This window comes from Lissotriton vulgaris, chromosome 3_1 (genome assembly GCF_964263255.1).
Source record: "Lissotriton vulgaris chromosome 3_1, aLisVul1.2, whole genome shotgun sequence".
NCBI lineage: Eukaryota > Metazoa > Chordata > Amphibia > Caudata > Salamandridae > Lissotriton > Lissotriton vulgaris.
Window position 1 is genome coordinate 840,951,724 of NC_141689.1, and position 22,337 is coordinate 840,974,060.

Consider the following 22,337-nt stretch of genomic DNA (forward strand, 5'->3'; position numbering starts at 1 on the left):
GGATATATTATCAAGACCATTATCGCCGCTTTAGTGGCAGTTTCCTGACGGTACAAGCAGCTATAATGTATCGCCCTTTACTGATAATATGGCACTGACGGGCATATTATTAAGGACCGGTGTTAAAATTATCGACGTTTTATGGGGTAGGAAACTCCCGATAAAACTGCGAAAATGGGCTTGGTAATAAGAGGCATACTACCAACAAGTAGCAATAATTATTGCTAAATAGGCTTAGCGACAATTTTTTTATCGCTGCCTATCGCTGGATATGTTAGCGGAGAAAACATGCTATTAGCAACGTTTTTCTCCATTGTGCTAAAATATCCAGCGATAGCGGCGAAATGTGTGAATATCGCTGAGAATACAGCGATATTCACGCATTAGCGACTAAATGCTCTTAGCCATGTTATCCACCTCCCATTGGATAACATGGCTAAGAACTGGTCTGGACAAGTGTTAGTATTTGGAGATATTCGCGCTTAGCGCAAATATTTCCAACGCTACGCCTGCCTTGCTTATAGGCGATAGCGACGTTAGCGACTGCTTTCAGTCGCTAACTAATTGGGTACCCACACTTGGCATGTCATTAGCGATAAACATCACTGACATGCAAAGCGGGCCCCAATTCGCTCGCTATCGCCTAAAAGCTGTCGCTAAAATCAGTTAGCAACAGCTTGCTAATAGGTCGATAGAATTATTGCCGCTTAGCGGCCAAAAACGGCCGCTAAATTGGCGATAATTGCCTATCCCCCTCCTTGGTAATATGCCCCTAGGTTCTTGTAAATTGCTATAGGAGCCCAGGTTCTGGTGTTAACCTGGGCTGGTATGGGAATTCTCAAGAGCATATTATCAAGCTCGTTATCGTCGCTTTATCGGCATTTTCCCGCCAATAAAAGCAGCGATAATCTATTGCCTTTTGTTGAAAATATGTCCCGAAATACGTTTTATTAATTTAATTGTTTACTTACCTGCAATGATCCACATTCCATTGTTTATCACTCCTCACCCTGCCCCTCCCCCGCCCCACCTGCCTGCCCCATCGCAACTCCCTCCACAGGCCACGGCTGTTTCTTTATTCCGTTATATTGCAGTGTCTATTTAAACTCTAATTTTTTATTATATTTTCCTTGTTTCATACTCCTTGTTCTTTTGATGTAAGTCCTTTTATTTTTATAGTCTGAGGTTTGTCCTCATAATCCTTCCTCTGTTCTTGTAAGCAATATAATAGAATATTTGATATTTTTTTTGTAATGTTATATATATTTTTTTTTATTATAGGTTGTGTTTATCAATACTGAAAATACTGTATGATGCCAACGAAGTTCCAAAAGCGCAAGCATCGAAAGAAAAGTGTGTATTTGAAGAGAAGTCATCAATAAGATTTACATGAAGAGACATGTCTTAACAAAGAGAAAGAAAGTCCTGGTAAGAGCAGCAGCACTTTTTTGCGGAAAATATTAAAGAATAAGAGTAGTGTTCACTAAGAGAAAAATGATTTTAGTGTATCAGCAACGAAAAAAAAATACTAATAAAGAAAAGAATAATGGAAAATCAAGTGCAGACAAAACTGTGTATAGTAAAAGGAGAAAAAATCAATTTATAGAAATTAGGAAACAAATGTTTTATAATAGATTTGTAACAAATGTCATTAAAGAAATTAAGGTATGTAAGAAAAACTGTATTTTATAAGAAGAAGAAAGCTATAGAAAATGTAGTTGAGAAAGCTTTGGAATTGAGAAGAAAATTGTTTTATTGTTTTATTTAGTAGATAAGCGAATCCATTTAATGAAGTCCAAAAGTAAGTGGAGAAGATTAATTAACAGAAGTACATTTTGTGAGGTTTTTTTGGGTGAATGGAAACATAGTTCAAGTTCTGAACCTTTTTTTAATGAAGAAAGTTATCTTCAGAGTAATGATTTGTTGCATGCAGTTGACACCAGTGGTGGTGCTTATGAGGTTAGAAATGGTTGTCCTATTGAGAAATAGAAAATTATTTCTAGAAATGCAGAAGAGGTGTAAGCTGGTGAAGTTTTAGGGAGACGTCCTAAAGCTCCAGTGTACACTTGGAATTGTAGTAGTATTTGCAGTGTGCGGCAAGAATCTATTGATTTTTTATGCAATTTCTTACGTAAATATCCTAAGAAAAGTGTTAAACAAAAGATTAAGATGTTGCAAGGACTAGACCCTTGCAGCGTGAGAGAAAATAATGGTTTGCAAGGTCATTCTTAGGCTTGTCTTTCTAAAAAAGTATGATGAAGTGTTTTCCACCATTTCAGGATGTTAGCAGTTCATCATACTCAGATGAGGAAATTAGTCAGAACATTGTATTACGCGAAAAGTCCAGCACTAATGTTTAAAAAGTTGAACAGTGCTCTTTTGCATGGATCTGTATCAGATGTAACAAATGTGGAAGAGAATGTAGGACAGTGCAGTGTAGAACATTTTGAGCAAGAAATGATACAGTTTAAGGTGATTTCAGGTGAAAGGCCAAATTTTTCTTGTATCTGTTGTCGACGAATTCATTATAAAAATCAGACCAGGACTGTTGATCTATATTTAAAAAGTGAAAATAATAATGAGTGGAAGGATTTTGCAACTTATTTGTTGGTGGAGAATTGTTTTGATTTGGGTTCTGATCAGCGTATTTGTGAATATTGTTATAACAAATTAGATGAGAACAAAATGCCTGCTAGAGCTGTGCATAATAATCTTGAGTTGGTAAATATTCCTTCGGAACTGATGGATTTAATACCTATGAGTCCTTTCTTATTCAATGTGTGCATTCATTTCAGGCTATTGTTCGTTTGGAGCCTAAGACAGAAAAATTGCCTCCTTCTGATTTACAGAGAGGATTAAAGGGAAGAGTTGTATATTTGCCTCTAGATTTAAAGAAAAATATTGAAACTATTGGTGTAGAAAATGTAGAGGATGAACATTTAGTTATTCTATTTAATGGTGTTCCTACTAAGAGTAAGAACATCTGGCAACAATTAGTGGATGTTTGGAAATTGAAAAAGGCAACGTTGTATCTGGTAAAAAAGAATCAATATTACAAAAATGTGTATGTGGGAGATGAAGAATTAACTGTACAAAAAGATAGTGATTGCCATCTAGACAAATTGAAAAAGTGGATGTGTCCCGAACTGAAGAAATCTACGAACATTACAGTGTTCATCCATTGCATTCCAACGAAATGATGGGGAATGCTATAGAGTTATTACAAATGAAAGAAGCAAAAGGAAGTCCCATTAGTGTATGGGAAAAAAGCTTGGAAGCTCGTTGTTTCCCACAGTTGTTTTCTACAGGAAAAGGAGGACGATATGAAGAACGACCTGTGCAGATTCCTGCATCTGAATACCGGACATCAAGATTATATGCAGAAGATCCAAGATTTCGACAATGTATTCCGTATTTGTTTCATCTTTTGTTTGAGAGTGATTTGTCTGGACTTTCTTGTGCAGTAAACCATGTATTGAAAACAGGGACATATCTGCAAAATGTCTCCGCAAAGGAATTTATGGACAAAGTACAGCAGAAAGATAATGTTTTGGGGTCTCAGCTGATTAATCTGATGGCATGTCAGCGTGCTACTAATGAGTACTGGTACCGTCATCATGGAGAACTCAAATGTATGCTAAGGAACTTAGGAACTCCTACATGGTTCATTACTTTAAGCTGTGTTGAATATGCTTGGGATGATTTAGTTGGTCTGTAGGGGCCTACCTAGGGATTCTGATGAATCCCAAAGGAAAGCCGCAACCTCACTTAAAAGGTTATATTTAGGGAAGATAGGTCGAAAAGATTGATGAGGAGTAATAGCCTGTTGGATTCGGTCAGGATTTCTGGGCCAAAGACCCTGCCACAGTAGTGGATCTCTGGGGTGTACCTAGGAGGAGTAATGGTGCTACCCAGCAAATAAGTGCCATTAGAGGAGAGAGGGTGAATGTTTATGAATACTGCTGAGGTGTGTGCAAGAGGATGAGAATGAGTGGAGAGCAGTGGTTGCATGGAACTGTATCAGAGCAGTATTATGGTAAGGAGGTCTTACCTATGGACCTTTTCAGATCCTCACACACCCAGATGGGGAGGACGCTGTACAGAGCCACCCATCATTTCTCCACTCTTTTCCTGGACCCCTGAGCTTTAGGCCTTAGGCAGAAGCTGTAAAGATGGAGTTTTACCCGAATTTAAAGAGGGGAGCGGAGCCATGTTGGCCATTGGAAGAAAGGCAGAGGGTAGACTGATACATTTATTTTTCAAGACTTATTAAGTGACAGCCACCCTGTAATTTTCACACAGACAACAGGATGGGCGGGCAGTGTGAATACCGACTAGATATTTACTGAACAACTTATATTTTGGATCATTCAAGTGACGTTTGGAGTGAGCAAGCAAGAAAACAATATTTTTTAAAGTGATATGTTAAGAGTAAGATATTACCAAAATATCCATATTAGGTATTTGATTTGGTTCTAATAGAGATAATTCTCAAAAAAAGTAGCAGATAACTTTTCAAAGGACATTTTTGTTCTTACAGGCAGACCTCTAAAATGAGATACTGTACTAGAACAGCATTATGTTTGTGGTGCTGTGAGGAGAAAAGCATTGTAATAGAAACAGCATCCTGTGCTATATTCATATTTTTTGCATTGATGTATAATTTATGTCAAGAGGGAAACCTGTCTCTTTCAGGTTCATACAACGTATTTGGTGAAACAGCAAATCGAGAATTCCCACAAGACTCACACGCCACTATTCAAACTAAATTATTTAAATAACAACCATAAGCAGAGTTATATACATTTACTGAGGGAAGACTAGTATTTATCCATAAAAATGCAGTAGTAAATGTTTTAGTTTAGGCTACAGCACATATAGCAGCACCTTTCCACAAACATTCCTGCAAGCAGAATTAATCTACCAATTGGCCAGGATGAACGTTGCATAATAAACCTTTGCTTCTGTCTTTTATGTTGTTGTCATACTGAACTCTATGACTCCAAAAAGATATATATGCCTGGTTACCCCCTGATTTGGAGTGCTCATGGGTTTTCTGAGTTACTTAATACATATAGCCGGCAATGTGAATATTTTTGGTGCAATATGTGATTCTTCTTTTTCAGGAGACATGGCTGAGCCCTTCCATTTAATAGTTTGCTTTATTTAATAAACTAGCTTTGCTTCCCAATAGTGGGCGTCCTTTGGGCAGGCCTCTTACTGTGGTTTCAATGAGCCATTCGAGGTCAATGACCAATCTATCATTAATATATGAGTAAGTCCGAGCATTTTCAGTTGAATTATTAACCTACTGCATCAGCAAAGATAATTTTTTATTTATTGATCTATATGTGCTAATTATAACGATGAACGTCAGAAGGAATCAAATCTTAATGTTGTAAGTGTTCGCTTCCCCAGGACTAATATGTTTGTGGCTAGAGATTTTTAATGAAGAATACAACTGATGCATTCTGATGAGTTTTTAGAGGAACTATTATTCACTTTAAATATTTCTAATGCACACTTTACCCAGTTATACATTCAAGAAATGTATGTTAATGTGCACAATTTTATTTACATATGTTTTGTATAGGTTGTATACTAATGCTGCAGCAAGACAGAACTATTGTATATGCCATAATTCTTATCTACTGCTATTTGTTTCAGCTGCGTACTCGCAAAGGTTTAAAGATAATAAATAATAAAACATATTTTTATTGGTGGGAAAGGCAAGGTGCACCAGAATGAAGTCAGTGAGCTGCAAGCCTTCACTTTACCACAAATGTATTTATCTGGTTTCCAGTGGAGTGGAAGTGCGGCGAACTCCGGAAGCTGTTGCACAGACTCTTTAACTTTTTTCTTACTTTGGAACTGATGTGTTGAATAAACTTGAAACTTAAACATGTCCTTACAGTAAAATACTCTGTATTTAGTTTTTCAATATTGAAAGGCTGTCCGTCCCATCGGGTATAATGGGAGCTGCCTTGTATCATATTACAAGTGTAACTTTCTATTGGGACAACATAAAGAAATGGAGTTTAGGCTTTGTGAACTTAGAATTTAAAAATACATCTTTTACTGAAGATGATTTTTTTATTGTGTGTTTGAAAATGGCACTTTTAGAAGGCAGGCATTTTCGTGCTTAACTATCCTGTGTACCTCCACCTGTTTGTGTATTCATCATCTGGGTTGAGAGTGAATTGAGCTGGGATGTGAATTCAGACTAGACAGACACAAGTGGGAGATTGAGGTATGTTTTGCCTTTCCTAGGTGACTCATAGCCAGGCTTAATAGACCTGGCTACATTTAGAGTAGTGAGAGAAGTTTTCACTTACACCTGAATGCACTGTGGCTACCTCTCACATAGCTGTCTCCCCCCTCCAAGAGTGGTCCTGGCATGAGCCAGGCAAAACTGGTTAATGTATGCCAGAAGATCATTGATTATACCAACTTCAAAGGGAAATGTGGTATAAATATTGGGGCCCTGACCCCAGAACTTTAACTCTTTAGGAATAACTAAGCTTCCAAGGAGAAGAGCTGGGGAAGCTGCAAAGAGATACTACCACTTTGCTGTGTGTTTTGCTGTGTTAGCCTACAGTGGCTGTTTCTGTCTTGGGAAGTAAAAGGACTGGACTTTTTACAAATTATTTTTTCGAGTATCTCCAAAGACTTGAGGTAGAACTCGCCCCCCCGTTCAGGAAGTCTCAGAAACAGCAAAGACTTCAGCTTCCTCTGGGTACCTGCATCTGGAACTGTGTGTGTTTCAGCTGCCATAGAGGGAAAAAGCAACCCAATGCTGTCAATGATGCCGCAGCTGGCTCCGTGACCTAAAGACACAGCAGAGGGCACTGCCACACTTTACACCACAACCCTGGTCTCACCGGCAATGCTACCCGTCACCGCCACTGAGCACCTGCTTGCACCGTGACCTGTGGGCACTACACTCTGCACTGCCTCACTTCACACCACTGCCCTGGTCTCACCAACAATGGTGCTGCCTGCATTGAGGTTTGGAGGCACTGCTCGGACGTTACACAATGCACTGCCCCATCCCACACTGCAGCCTTCGCCCACTGATACCAGCACCATTGACTACAGAATGTCTGCCAGCAACAGCACTTCTGTAATGACAACACTGATGTTTGCACTATGACCTGCCAACAGGACGAAGAGCACTGCCCCACTTTACACCGCAGCCTTGTTCTCACTGATGCCGCTGGGTGACTGTCACTGAGCCGCTGCCTGCACCCTGACCTGAGGGCACTGCACGCCGTACTGCTCCACTTTACACTGCAGCCTTGACACATACTGATGCCTGCGTGCGAATATCACTGAGTTTGACAAGCAAAACATGTGACCTCAAGGGTCTGACGACTCCTGCACTGACCTCTGGAACCGATGCCTGCTGAGTCCGGCTCTTCTTAGCTCAACGCGACGTACCCGTCGCCCTGCATTTCAAAAGGTACATTTTTGTGGGTCTTCCCAACATGGTAGCTGGTCTGCAACTCTGAGGCTGGCCTGCATCATTGGATTTGTTCATGATGCAGTGATAGCACGGGACGGAGCTATCGACTTCAAGGAACTATATTTAAGGTTTATTTTTGCATTATTCTCATCTTGGTAACAGTAGTTTGGATTTTTATTATTTTGTTTTTGTTTTACGCAGATAAATATTGGCTATTTTTCTAAAACTGGTGTGGTTTATTTTTGGAGTGTTTTCACTGTATTGCTGTATGTTATGTGCAAATGCTTTACACATTTCCTCAGAGATAGGCCTGACTGCTTTTACCAAGCTACCAAGGGAGTGAGTAGGGGTTATTTTGGAAGTATAACTATCGTATCCTGAGTAGGAAGAAGGGTCACTACTTGGACAGGGTAACAAAATGCTAACTAGAGACCCCCTTTTCTATCAATTGGCATTTGTATAAGACATTACCCAGAGAAGGGCAATGCTTTTTTGCAATAAAAAAACAAAATATGCCATGCTGTGGGCCCACAAATGTGTGGCATATAAACAAGTGCTAGTCGAATGAGTAATAAAACCCTGTATGCAGCATGTACAAAAGCACAATACTCATTGCTTGCCAGTATCGCCCACAGTATATTCAGGGTAGCAGGTAACTCTAATATGTAGCCCACACATAGGGAGACAAAACAAATAATGATGTCAAACCCTCCAAATGTAATGAGTAGGGGAGAAAAAGATATGAGAAAAACCCCCAAAAAACTTCCAACTACTCTAAACCAGTGCAATATCACCCAAGTACAATAATCCAGGGAAAGTGAGAATGAATACAGGGAATGAGGGGGGAAGTGCTTTATCTGGCTAATGGCATCAGGCACATGGAGATTGCGTCTCAGCTGTAGGAGTCACATTGTGTGGTCTGGGAGCAATAGATCAATTTGGTATAGGCCAACACGCAGAACACGAGGGGTACCTCAACAGGGTTTCTAGCCCTAATATGAAGCAGTGAGGAGCCTCTCGTCTGATGGTGGGTATCATGGTACCAGCTCTATTCCCTACTTGTGCATTCTCCAGTTCATCATATCCCCCCACAAAGTCTCCATCCAGTGTTCCCACAATTCTAAGATCTGAGCCCACAACCCTGCTATGGGTCATCTATGCACTCCCCGAAACTCCTCTCAAAGTAGTGCTCTTTCCTGTGCCACAGCCCATCGAGTAAAGTCTTTCAGCCAAGCCCGTACCAATGGCCCTTCTCTAGACTACCAAACCATTGGTATCCACCTTTTAGCTAGTGCCATGGTCAGGTAGAGAAATCTGGTACCTTTCATTTAGGTAGCCTAAGGAAAAGTCCCAGGAAGCAAAACTCCAAGAAGGGTGCGAGGTAATGGCCCAGTGTGGTGTCTAACATGGTGATGACCGCATACCAGAAAGGGCACATATCTGGGGCAGCCACATGGTTCACCACCATAAACAACCTGGAGTCAATGGGGGGGTCATATAGGTCATATGCAGGTAATTAAACTGTGTATATTTCAGTATTGTACTTTTCAAGACCTTTTTAGGCTACACCAGGATCTTACACTAGTCTGAGTTGGAGCCTTCGCGCTCAAATATCGCTCCCCACACCGACACAGTTTCAACAAGGGCTTACCGGACATCTCAGACAATGGTCTATAGAACCACATTACCAGATGTCTCAGGTCACACAGGGAGACCAGCAATAGCAGAACTGCAAGGGTCTTGGGCTCCTTGCGGCCTCCGGCCAATAGGTCTCTGTAGATGGGGGTCAACACCTTGTACTGGAGGAAATGTCAAGTGGGTAAATTGAAATTTGTTACCAATTCATTGAAAGGGAGTCAAATGCCCTGTTGGTAGCAAACACGAGCAGTCACCAGTCCAACGTCAGTCCAAGCCAACAATTGGCTGGCTGTAAAAAAGGATAAGGAGTCACAGAGCGGAAAGCCCACCAAGGGAAGTGTAGTCTTTGCAACATGAACATCTTGGATAGGGAGATCCTGGCCATAACTGGTAGTAGAAGAGAGCGTCAGATGGGGACTGTTAGAATTGGGGGTCTCTAGTTGGCAATAGTTTGCACCAAATAGGGACCCTTGCTTTTAGTCAGAGTAAGGGGGCACACACTCCGAAAATAACCCCTGTTCAACCCTGTGGTACCTTGGCACAAGCAGGAAGGCTTATCTCAGAGTGTGTAAAGCATTTGTTAACACATACAGTAATACAGTGAAAACACTACAGATAGACACAACACAGATTTTATAAAAATAGGCATTCTTTATATAGACTTAACACAAGACCCAACCAACAAAAATCCACAAACAGTATTAAGAAAATGACTTCAAGATGGTAGAAATAGCTTAGTTCACTTTAGATGGTAAATGCAACAGGTGGCCTTACAGTTAGAGCGGTCGACCTCGAAGTTGGGGAACTGGGTTCAAGTCTCGTCAATGATGCTCAACATCCTGCGATTCTGGGCAAATCACTTAATCTCCCTGTGCCTAACAAATTTTTTTTTTTTAATGAATGTGTCTATCTGTAACGAAATAGGTGCTCATGTAAAGTGCTCGGAACCCGATCGGGTCTAGTTTGCGCTATTTAAAACAAACAACAAAAAAAGTACCTTTTGATGCGTCACGCAAGAATTACAAAAGGTTCACAGGGAGAACCATGCGTCGGTTCATTGCTTCAGGGGAGAAGATATGTCTGATCCTCAGTGATTGCGCAAAGTAGGCGATGCGTCTGTTCCTTACTGGAGAGGAGGTGATGCGACAATCTCATGGTGCGGTGCGAGAAGATGGGGCCCTTGATGCGATGCGATGACGTGAATTCGATTTGTGCACGCCACATGGCCGTGCGGTGAATCTGTATATTTGGAACTGCGACAGGCCCCGTGCTGTGCTTCTCCAGTGAGGCAACGGCGACCCTTGCGGTGCCGACATGCTTCCCCGGGCATGAGACGGCAAATAGCTGCAACGAAGACTCACTTCTCCGGTGATGCGAAGGTGACCATTGCGTTTGCGGCACGCTTCTCCGATGATGCAACAGCAACAGCTGCGGACGCAAGGCGCTTCTTCTCGTTGAGTCGTGCTTCTAGCTCCCAACAACATGTAAGCTTCTGCAGACAGAATTACCAACAAGAAAATTCGTGGGGGAGCTGGTGGTGAAGTCTTGTATCCCTGAGACCTCAGCAGGAGGCAAGCCCAGTTCAAGCCCTTGAAGATTCTTCATCAAGATGATGAAAGTTGCAAAATAAAAGTATTTCTCCTTTCCTTGGCAATAAAGAAACCGCTGCAGGCCAACCTCAGAAGGCAACACACTGGAATAGGGGGAAGTCCAACTCCTGTAGATTCTCTGGTTCTTCTCCTTGGCAAAAGGTTCGTCTTGATGTCCAAAATTGATCTAAAGTTCTGGGGTCTGGGACCCCCTTTTTATACACATAAATCCGTTATCTCTGAAGACAGAGAGTGTCTGTACCTAGTCCAAAACAGCTCTGGGTGAATTCTGCCAATGCACAACTTTTTCCTTTGTCAGTGTGGGCCAGGGTCTTCAGATGCACCACAGGAGGTGGAGCCAGCATTGTGGAAGGCAGGCAAAGCCCTATTCAGGCCCAGGTGCTACTCCTCCCACCACTCCCAATGCAGATAAGTTTATTCAGCCTAGTGCTGACTCACTCTGCCTCCTGGAGCCCACTCAGCCCCGGTCACTCACATACCAGACATGCAATACACAACCTAGCAGAGGCAGATTGGATGGTTTAGGCAAGAAAATACCTACTCTCTAAAGGTGCTATTTTTAAACACAGAATGTTAAATCCAACTTTACTAAAAGATGTATTTTAGCATTCTGAGATCAGGCATACTAAATTTGCTTTTCTACCATGTTCTCAGAGTCAATTAGGATTATAGGATGTTATAATCAAACTGCCCATTCTGGCCTATGAGGACAGGTAGCCTTGCAATAGTGAAAAACGAAATTGGCGCCAGGATGCTCCTTTCGGAGCGACAGTTTGCGCTTTATAAATACCGAATAACAATAACAATAATCACTATCTGGACATGCCAAACACATCAGGGCATGTCCTACCTTACACATACAATGCACCCTGCCCTAGGGCCTACCTTAGGGGTGGCTAACATGTAGAAAAGGGAAGGTTAGGGACTGGTAAGTGGGTGCACTGCCCAAGTCACATGGCAGTACTAGATTGCACACAGGCTCTGCAATGGCAGGCCCGAGGCACACTTTACAAGATGCTTCTGTGGGTGGCATCAAGTGAGTGAAAAAATGGTACAACTAGTTATCGGAAGGAAGTTTGGGTCCATGTCAGTTCCCGGCAAAGGCTCGGAGGTCAGGGGGGATTTCCAGTGACACAGGGAATAAGTAAGTCTAAGCTATATAGACCCAAAGAGCCAAACTCTTGCAAGAGACACAATGCCATCAAATATCCTGAAGTTTCATCTGCCAAAATAAGCAAAAGGTCATCAGCATATAAGGAAATAATATGCTCTTGCCCCCAGTCTTCAGACCCATGCCAGCCCACTGCTGATGGAAAAGCTGGGCATTGGGGTTCAGGCAAGCACGAATAATAGAGGGGATAAGATGCACCCCTGGCATGTGCCACAGAATATTCTGTACTTTGGGGACACCGCCAGAGTATAGGAGCTTAACCCAACTATTCCACCTTTCCCCAATCCCATTCTCCTCATGACTTCAAATAGAAAGTCCCAGCGTACTGTGTGGTTTTGAGGAGAGGGATCATGATAGTGTCCCGGAGTGTGGCAGGCAACTCCCCTAATTGCAGAGACTCTGTATATAAAGACTCCAGTCTGGGGACTGTGTTTGCAGTGAATGCACAGTAGATCTCTGCAGGCATGCGGTTCAGGTCCGTGGTCTTACCTGCCGCCATACTTTTAATGGCTTTAAGGACTTCCAGGTCTGAAACTGGCCCTCTTATCTTGCAGCCCAGGGGGGTTCCCACATTGTTAGTTTATCTGGGAAAGGTGCTTCAACCTCTATTGTGACTGGGTCCAGTTCACTATACAGGGTTTCATAGTATTCCCAAAACAGGGCATTGATAGCCCCCAGGGTAAACAGGGAGTCACCAGTAACCGTCTAAACATGTGTAATGGGAGCCCCACAACGATTTGGGTCTAGTGGGCCAGGCCAGCAACATGCCTAGACGTCCATCCTCATAGTGTGCTCTGCCAAGGTAAGCTTTATAATCATGGCAGCAGAACCACTCAAATGTGGTGTTATATAATTCCCTGGCCTTTGGGTGGTTATCAAGGCTGGCAGTGTCTGCGCCCTGGGCATTGTCCAGCTCATGCAACCTATCATCAAGGTCCCGGAGCTCCCAGTGCAATTCTTTCTGTATAGCAATCAGATGACCTAGGCAATGACCATGAACCACCTCCTTAAAAGTTCCCACTCAATCAAGCCTGTAGATTCTGACTTTTGATTAAGATCAAAGTAGCCAGTGACCGCCTCCCCCAAGGATTCACGTAAACACATGTGTTCTAGTGACAGTGGATTAAGCCTCCACCGGGGTATCAGCGAGCATTTCCCCATCGGTCTGAAATCCAAAAAGAGGGCTGTGATCAGTGAGAGTGTGTCTCAAGTGTTCAGTATTGGATATGAATTGCCTAAGTCTGTGAAAGTCCATAAATGCATCTATTCTCATGTGCAATTGATAGATGGGGGGTAGTATGTGTAGTCTCTAGTGTGTCTGTGCTGCATCCTGCAGGCATCTGCTTAGGCCCAGTGTCCCAGTCATTCCCTAAAGCCTTCGGCAACCCTACAAGTAGAGGCACCCAGAAAGAGGGTGGGATTAGAGTGATTTAAAAATACATTGGCTTTGCAGGTAAAATCCCCAACAAGCAGGAGATTATCTGCCACCAAAGGGGGCCAATGAGGCTGAAAGCATATGGAGGAATGTCACCCCATCTTGGTTTGGAGCGTAAATGTGACCTAAGGTGAAATCCCGGCCCAGCAACTTGCCTTTGAGCAGTTCATAGCGGGCTTCCTTGTCCATAGAGTAATGGATAGGTTCAAACAGGACACCCACCCTAAACCAGATCAGTGGTCCTCATGTAAAGGTTGAGTAGGATGTGGCAAATAACCGCCCTCACCATCTACAGTTTAATCTCACCGCGGCTGTCTGCATGAGATGTGGATGGCCATCTGTACACTCCGCCTCCTCAAATACCTGTGTATATTAAAGCGTTTAGGAGCCAAGCCAATCCTTCAAATTTTCCAGGACAGAAATGTTAATGTGTAAGGTGTTCCAGAGATAAAAGTGTGGCATATGTGTCCCTCTCCTCGCCTATCCAATCCCTCCCATATCAGGGTTAACATCCATAATCTTCATTACAATCTTTGCAACAGAAAACAAGAACAAAACCCCCAAGCATTAACTTATATCCCAAGAGAAGCCCAGCAATGGTCAGCCGCCCAAATCTGAAGCATGTAAACATTAATATTGGAAGGACTTCACCATTTGCCTGGACCTAGACTAACCAAAGGGGGTAGGGTTCGACAATTAGGTAGCAGGCTCTTGTCAAGTCAAGTCTGCGCCGGCCCAGTTTAGCAGTGGTGACCAGGCGTTTAAGTAAGCCCATAGCCCTTCATCTGGATGACATACATAACCCCATGCCATAAAGCCAATAAATATGTGCATCAAATGAGTTTGTTATAATACCTTTCAGATATTATTAGACCTGGGTAAAATAAAAGATGTTTAAAACTGGTATTCAATTCTATTATTGGGGTGCTGGCATTTCTGCATGTTTGTCTGATGGTCTTGCATCTAATAGAGGGGCATATTATCAAGAAAGGGCGTTACATTATCGCCGCTTTTATTGGCAGGAAACTGCTGATAAAGCGGCGATAATGGGCTTGATAATATGCTCTATTGAATTCCAATCGAAGCCCATGTTAAATGTCTTGACATCTAACATGGGCTTCGATTGGAATTCATAGAGCATATTATCAAGCCCATTATCGCCGCTTTATCAGCAGTTTCCTGCCGATAAAAGTGGCGATAATGTAATGCCCTTCTTGATAATATGCCCCAGAGACTCTAACTGGGGCTGGTAGCCATCACTGTGAACCAGTGGCAGAGCCAGATGAAGTTCTACTGGGGAAACCCATCACTTCCCTATCTCCGATTGGTGTGGGGAAGCACAAATAATTTCTAGCAGATGCCCTGCATCTGCCAACCTCCCCAGTTTGCAAGGCATTACAGAGATGCATGTATGAAACATTTTGAATTAGGTCAACAGTAATTGCGCACTTAATCTGAATGATAGGTTAAAATGATTAGGATGATTCCTAAGTTACTTTTATGTTTTCTTTTGTTTTATAGAAAATAAAATTTTAACCTCATTGGAAAAAAGAACAACACCCCATTCTAACCAAAACTTACATTGAGGATTTGCGACAAACAATCCCTTCTTTGTGTCTCTGTGGCCACCTAGTTACATGTATTTCCTATGTAGATTTAGTGGCAAGAGGTGTCTGGCTGATTTTGCACTAGATGTTAGTTTTAAGCCTAGCGTTTGTGCTTCCAGTTCTATATATGTCAGTTTTGGAGGCTAGTTGACCAGCAAGGGGCCAAAGCCTAATATAAATACCCAAGTAGTACTTGAGAATTTTGTAGTGAAATTCGTAAGAAAAGAGATTTCCATTTATCGTAGCACCATACGTTATTACATATTTGCAGGGAAGTCTATTCTTTGCTACTGGATTCCTACTGTTGGAAAGATGTTTCTAACAAATGCTTTTTTGTTTATAGGTGTAAGTACCTGCTCCTAATCTCTAACCATACATCTAATGCCTGGTTTCAAATATTGTATTCCTCCTGATACTCATTAATAAACGCATCCAAAACGCCTCTGCACGACTGATCCTCGACTTACCGAGCCACAGCCACATCACCCCCCACCTGAGAAACCTGCACTGGCTCCCCGTCAACAGGAGGATATCCTTCAAGCTCCTCATCCACGCACACAAGGCACTCCACAAGACCAGCCCAGCCTACCTCAACAGACAACTTTCCTTCTACATCCAAACCTGTCAGCTCTGCTCCGCCGACCTTGCACTCGCCACTGTCCCTCGCATTTGAAGAACAACCACCGGTGGGAAATCCTTCTCCCTCCTTGCACCAAGACCCGTAACATCCTCCCAATGAGCCTACAACAGACCCAAGACCTGCTGACTTTCAGTAGTCTACTCAAGACCTGGCTGTTTGACCAGTAGGGCCCCGCCCCTCCTCCCAGCGCCTTGAGACTCTCACGGGTATGTAGTGCGCTCTACAAATGACTGATTGATTGATTGATTGAATAAAGGTTGGGCCATGTGGAATATAAGAAATAGCAAATTCTCCCCCTGTTAATGCTGCCTGGTGTTCTTTAATTCTCCTGTGTTGTTATCATGTAATTTACTTGGTTGGGTCTCCCTGGCCTCTTAACTATCTTTGTATATTTACCAGTCAAATAGCAACTCTTATTCTTGAACAGTCTGGTAGATGTAAAGATGTGTATCATGTTCCTTGTCAACAAAGTATCAGAACTGTGTGCACCAACCATATTCCCCAACTGTGACTCATGGGTCTGCTGACATTCAGAGAAGTGAAACCTTTCCTTTTCAGTTGACTTCTTCATTTGATACATAGTGATTGTGAGAAATTGGGTCACTGGCTGAAGGGGTAAAACCCTACTCAAGCATAAACAGCAATCCTTGTCAGGGTGAAGTCAGAAGCAATCACTAAATTGACTTGTGCTCAACCTCAGGGTAGCAAGGCACAGCACTGTCAGGCTTAACTTAGAGGAAATGTGTAAAGTATTTGTGCATTACTACGAAGAGTAATACAGTGAAAACACATCACAAAAGGAAGGGATTCCACACTAAATTTAGAAAAGTAGATTACTCTTTAATAAATACAAAAAGACCAAAATGGCAAAATCCATGCAGTAGAAACAGAGAGATGTAATTTTAAAGATGTTGATGAAAATAGTGCCAAAAGCCCAAAGCACCAACTGTGGAAATCTGGTCGCGCTGGACCGGGGCAAAGTCACCAGTTCAGGCTGACTGCGATGGAGCTACAGGAACACAGTAAATCCCGTGGAGCAAGAGTGCCTTAAAACCTGGTTGCAGAGAGCTGTGAAGTCCTGCATCGAGGATACATCATGTAGTTGAGGCAATGCGTAGGTTTCAAGGAGGTATGAAGCAAAAACTTGCATCTCTGTCGAGGCTGCTGATGAAAAGAGATTGATGTGAAGGCATGCATTGGGGAAGCTTCACATGGCAACGGTTCTCATGTGGGCTGCAAAATTGATGCGCAGTCCTTGCACTGAGAGAAATCTCGTTGCAGAATCAATTAGTTGGTCCTGCAAGCCGCAGGAGAGGAGATGCATTGATGCTGCTTTGTACACAGATGGACTTCAAGTGTTTTTTCAGTCTCACTTCTAAGGGTTCAGGACAGGGGTGGCACCACTTGGCATGGTAGGACTCACAGATCTCAGAGTCCAGGTGCTGGGTTCAAGGTTGTTTGAGCTTTCTGTCACTGAGGCGCTAGTCAGGAGGCCAGCCAACAAGGCTTTGGCGTCACTTTGGAGTCCTGGGTTGAATAGATGCAGGTCCATCTGAATACCTGCTCCCTTTTGGAAATTATCACTTATTAAAAGAAATAAGGTAAATCCAATGTCAGGCTGTGGGAGAAGTAGGCCCTGCAGTAGTGAAAGACGAATTTAAGTGTTTTTCACTAACAGGACATGTGACACATACTTCTGTATTATTTCATTTTTAAATGCACTATACCCTGCCTTTTTGGCTGTCCAAAGCCTACCCTAAGGGTGACGTATATGTATAAAAGGTTTTTTTTGCCAGGTCAGGATAGCAGTTTAAAACTGCACAAACAAAAGCTGCAGTGGCAGGTCTGACACATGTTTAAAGTGCTACTTAATTACGTGGCAAAATAAGTGATGCATGACCACTAGTACCATTTAATTTATAAGCCCTAGGTACACATAGTACCACTCTGCTAGGGACTTCCAAGTAAATTAAATATGGCAATTGGAGGAGAAGCCAATGTTATCATGTTTTATGGGGTAAGCACACGGACTTTAGCACTGGTTAGCAGTGGTAAAGTGCATAGTCCTAAGGCCTGCAAAAAAGAGAGCAGCATAAATAGGAGGCCGAAGGCAAAAAGTTTAGGAGGGAGACCACCCTAAGGCTGACAGGTCTAACAGTTACCATGCCTATGTATCACAGACAAGCATGATAGAATTTTGTTTCAAGCAGTACCAGTGAACTATTAACTTTATCACTTGCTACAGGTACATTTTATATCTCTGTGGGCTGACATTAAAAGGAAATATTGGAGCAGGCTTGGGTTCACTGGCCATTGACCTCACTGTCTGTGGCAGCAGCATGAGCCAATTAAGCCACAACGGGGAAAGGCTGAACACTGATTATAACGCTCAGGGGTACAGTCTTGTTCTTGGCAAGATATGTAAATTCAGCAGCAGCACAGACAGGCTGCTGTCGGCAACCAGATATGCATGACATGCAAAACACACTGGCCCTCATTTAGTGGATTTTGGCATAGAGCCACAAAGCAAGTCAGCTTGCTGCACTGCCCTCCACCAAAGTGAAAGGGCAGGAGTGTATTGTTTTGATGCAATATGTGCATTCCTTTCCTTTCTCAATGCGCTGGTCCCATTTCGGGACTGCTAACGTGGGCACCGTTGCACAATGGTGCCTCCTTTGCATGCAGGATTGTTTTTGCACTGGAACGGGAACCTTCCTGCATGGAAACAATCCCAAGAGGCGTTTTTACTACGTGTGCTGCAGAATGTGGCACACATAGAGAGAGGAACAATCCAAGAGAAATAAACATATTTCTCCTTGTTAAGCCTCACCTCTGGAGGCATAAGGATTTGTCACCTCCCCAGATTTACATGATTTTGTACATCTGGGGCAGTGACAAAATCCATGGGTGTTGCATGAAAACACCCACGCAGTGCCCATGGAACGACTCCAGAGAGCAGGGTAAGGCAACGCAACAATTTGCAATGCGCCACCTTACTCAAGATTTTGAAGCCACTTTAATCCACATAGGGTGGCTTTGCATGGCTTCATAAATCTGATTCAGAAACCTGCGTCACATATGTACCACTTTATATGGCGCAAAAGTGACGCAAGGCTCCCATAAATAAGCTTTACTGTTCTCTTTTCTAAAAAGTTTGAATCAAGCGTTAGAATACTTCTATGGCCTCCTCACACACTGTCATTTGCTCCAATGAGCCCACACTCTCTTTTGTTGTATCAGCCATAAGTATAATGTTGTTGCACTTGTGGCAGATTAACTAATGATTTGCACTTAATGCTAAATGCTCGAGTATGAGGAGGCTTCTATGTGTTATTAATGGTGGAACGAAACCTGAGGGGGCCCCCCTGCAAAAGCACAGGGTAGGTCCCAGGTGGGCAATCCGTGAGCCCCCTTCAGACTCAGACAATAGCTCTCTAGCTACCTCTGGAGCTTGCCAACCCCTGCACCGCACGGCTGTGGGTTATGTTGCGCCATTTTGTTATACATCCTCCTCTACAGCATATTTACGAGAACAGGAATTTAAAATAATAATCACAAAAAGTCCTTCAGGATAAACATTTTAAGATATAAGAAAACGAGCGTCGACTTGTGTACCTTAAACATTATCTCCGGTCATGCAGATATTTAGGGGCAGATATACAAGCCCCTTGCACCACTTTTGCGTCATTTTTAAAATGGGAAAAGTGACGCAAAGGTGGCGCAAGGGGCTCGTATATCTGCCCCTTAGCACATATGCTTACTTTTGCCTTGAATTTTGTACTGCAACTGGGAACCTTCCCAACATTTTTCTGCGCCACATCCCCCAGACAAGACTTAGCTTTTTACTTTCTGAACAGGTTTGATTCTTTTGTGTAAAAAGGAATTAACAGCATTGTATCTTAAGACCAACCTGCAGTCGGCTTCTGAAATGTAGTCATTTAATAGGAGAGGTGTTCTGAAACCTACACTGTATATTAATGACAACAGAGACAAAAGGAGAAAAGAAAGCTGTGAAAATATAATCAGCTCCCGCCCGCCAAGCTTCGAGTTTCCTGCTACTCACTTTGAAATTGCTTACCTCTAGGGCTCTGAGAACACACCGGAAGCACTCATCCTACTACTGTGAAAGAAAGAAAGAGCATAGGATAAAAACAATAAGGAATGACGTCAATGCTACCACAGCAAACAGTTTTCTCTAAAAATAAATTCATTATATTTTTCACAATCCCAGGTACATATCTTAATTTAGCCTCTGCGAATATCACCACAGCGGTGCTCAAAGTTCTTTCCCAGGAGGAGGTTTTTGGAAGACAAAAAAAAAGAATATTGACAAATTCAGAAAAATACACCTGCTGTTTTCATTCCAGGCCACCTACAATAATAAAATCAGCAGTACAGAAGGCATACTGGTATGAGGCCCATTAAAGATATCAGTGGAGCACCAACGACACGTGTTAACACCTGACAGTCTATTGTACTGATTTCCATTCATAGAAAGTATATTCACATGTTAATTATTCCAGCGAACCTCACAACATCGAATTCCGGCAAAACAACATATATCTTTTGTTCAATAATAACTCCAGTTTATATAAAGAAACTGCGAAAAGGAACCTACGACGAATGATTGCAAAGATTGTTATTTTAGTCTCTGCGTTGCTATTTAATAATGGTCCTATACAAAGGAAAAATCATTTTTTTTTATTTCACTGCTGAGAACTTTTATTAGTGCAACTATATGAATACATGCCAACATTTTAGAAAAGCAAAGTAGGAGATGAAAATAAAATATTGGGAGAATGCATTTCCCCCATCAACTTTCATTGAAGAAGAGGCAATTTCATGCGGGAGACAAAATAAAGCCATTTGTGGCTTCAAAAGCCGGGAGTCTCCAGTCTGAATCGGGTCCATTGGTATGTACGTAAATGGCATACAGATGCCCATACAGAGTGCAACACCAGCAATAAACTCCTCTTCTCCTTTCTCGTCCCACCATCCATTCCATCACTGAATGCATCAATGTATCATTCCCCACACATTGTTTCAAAGCTGTTTTCTCTTTCCATAGGTAGGTTGAGGAACTACCCACAGAACCATTTCTCTTCCTCTTCCTTTTTTGGCCCTTTTCCCTTCCTGATGTTGGGCTATTTCTTTAGTAATTGCTGTGCCAATCTCCAAGTTTTGGATGCCGGGCCCCTTTGCGGTATGTCATTTATTTAACTGGTATTATATCAGGAGTTTTCACCCTACCAGTGTTTCTGTCCCACGTTGTCTTTATTTCAGCTACCTCCGATACTCTTGCGCTGGCATTGTTTGTTTGTGGCGGCTGCCTTCATGCCACGCAAACTTTTCCTTCATTATCCAATCCGGTCTCAGAGACATCGCGATATTCATGACCTTTTGATACTGAGTTCTTGTTTGTTCTGAGGCTGCTCTTGGCACAGTGTTTCCACTATTTTCGCCGGTTACTACAGGGTCCTTGTTTATTTTTTGGTTTCCTTTGACTTTCTCGGCGGTAAAGTGTATTCCTATTCCACGCAGAAAAATCGGGTTACGTGGAGAGGAGAAGAGCCTTGTGGTAAGCGAGTGTCTAGTTTTCTTCACCTGAGGGAACCAAATTCACGCACCATCAGCTCCCCCCTGGACCAAATGTGTGCTACATAGGTCTGCAGAGGGGAGCAGAGTCTTGTCTCTGTGGCACTCTGACTCCAAAGGTTAACAAAGATTACAGACTCTTCCCATTGTTGGATCTTGAGCAGCTTCCTTATTGGCCAGCTGGAAAATAACAGGATTTTTTCCCCTTGCTTACTAACCCTTGTTTTGTTTGGATGGTTGCACGTAACTAGGTGATAATTTATTGCTTACCTTCAATCTATACCCTTCAAATTAATAAATAACTTCTGGCTCTAGGTTTGGCGTACTACTTTGAAGACCACTACGGGTATATGAGGAACCTGCCCTCTCATTCCTTTTGTTATTCACTCCTTTGTGATTGCTGACTCCCTATGAGAAAGCATTCTAGGAAGTCGAGCCACATTACGCCAACTCAAGAGGGATACCTGCATGGTCTTAGAGACAACAGATCTCTTTTTTTGTCCTGTTATGAAAAGAGACTTGGACATGGTTAGATCCTTCACTGAGGCATACAACTGGCATTGCAAGAAGATTTCCCCTTCTCATGATACTCTATATTCCTCTGATGGGCCTGCATTTATGGTATCTTCTTCATCATCTTGGACCCTCCAGAACATGTTGAAGAAGATACTGAATTTTCGGAAGACCCATCTTATAAATTGGGCCTTTAAGGCCAGTTGTACAGAGCATTTTTCTGGTTCCAAGTGGCCCCATTTGCAGAATCAGGCTGTTTGCAACTGGAAAAATGTTTTTTTTCAAACATACAAATCGCAAAATGTGGCAAATCGGTATTTAAAAAGGGGCATCCCTTCTAAACACTGCATCGATATGGTATGTATTTTTTTTGCGACAAATTCTTGTCGCAAAATAGTAATACTTTGCCACCAATTTTAAAAGTTGTGTTAACCCTTTGGCAAATGGGAATGCCTCCCCTAGGGATCCTCTCCCCTTTGAGAATGCTGAAAACAATGTTTTAAGAGCAGGCCGATGTCAAACAAAAAGCAGCCTACTCTTAATAAATGAAACTTTAAAGTTTCATTTTATTTCTTTTTAATGCATACTGTTTTCCTTTAAGGAAACAGGCTATTTTAAAAAAAAATGTTGCTTTATTTAAAAGCAATCACAGACATGGTGGTC